This window comes from Apaloderma vittatum, unplaced genomic scaffold (genome assembly GCF_000703405.1).
Source record: "Apaloderma vittatum isolate BGI_N311 unplaced genomic scaffold, ASM70340v1 scaffold25262, whole genome shotgun sequence".
In the NCBI taxonomy this organism is placed as follows: Eukaryota; Metazoa; Chordata; class Aves; order Trogoniformes; family Trogonidae; genus Apaloderma; species Apaloderma vittatum.
In genome coordinates, this window is record NW_009702266.1 from 370 (window position 1) to 1,063 (window position 694).

General features: G+C 64.0%; 1 protein-coding gene across 1 annotated transcript in view; it reads right to left on the reverse strand.

Moving 5' to 3' along the window:
• The window catches only part of KIAA1045 (KIAA1045 ortholog), a gene marked incomplete at its 3' end in the record, with an annotated part of 2,734 nt that overhangs the window by 363 nt on the left and 1,677 nt on the right, over positions 1-694 (reverse strand). The window lies entirely within an intron of this gene.

Sequence of the window (694 nt, forward strand, 5' to 3'; positions counted from 1 at the left end):
GCAGGGAGGGCAAGGGGGAGAACTTGCCCTATGGGAACCCCCTCCTCCCCAGCTGTGGAGGTTTCCTGCCCTGGGGGCTATGGTCATGGGAGGCAGCCCTGGGTGCAATGGGTATGGATGATGGCTGGCCCTGGGAGCTGGCCCCGGTTGCCGTGGTCATCGTGGCTGATGGCTTTTGGAGCTGGGCTCCAGGTGCCACAGAAGGTGACTACTGGTGCGGCAGCCATGGGTGCTGGCCTTGCAAGGCAGCCCTGGGGGCTGCTGCCAAGGGTGCCAGGTGTGAGAGGTGGACCTGGGTGCTGTGGCCACGGGTATGGATGATGGCTGGCCCTGGGAGCTGGCCCCGGTTGCCGTGGTCATCGTGGCTGATGGCTTTTGGAGCTGGGCTCCAGGTGCCACAGAAGGTGACTACTGGTGCGGCAGCCATGGGTGCTGGCCTTGCAAGGCAGCCCTGGGGGCTGCTGCCAAGGGTGCCAGGTGTGAGAGGTGGACCTGGGTGCTGTGGCCACGAGTGCTCATCATAGGAGCCAGTCCTGGGTGTCACGGCCATAGGTGCTGGCTATGGGAGCCAGACTTGAGTGCCATGGCCATGAGTACTGGTCACGGGAGCTGTCCCTGGGTTCTGCAGCACTGGGTGCCATGGCCGTGAATGCTGGTCATGGGAGCTGGCCCCAGGTGCCATAGATATAGTTGA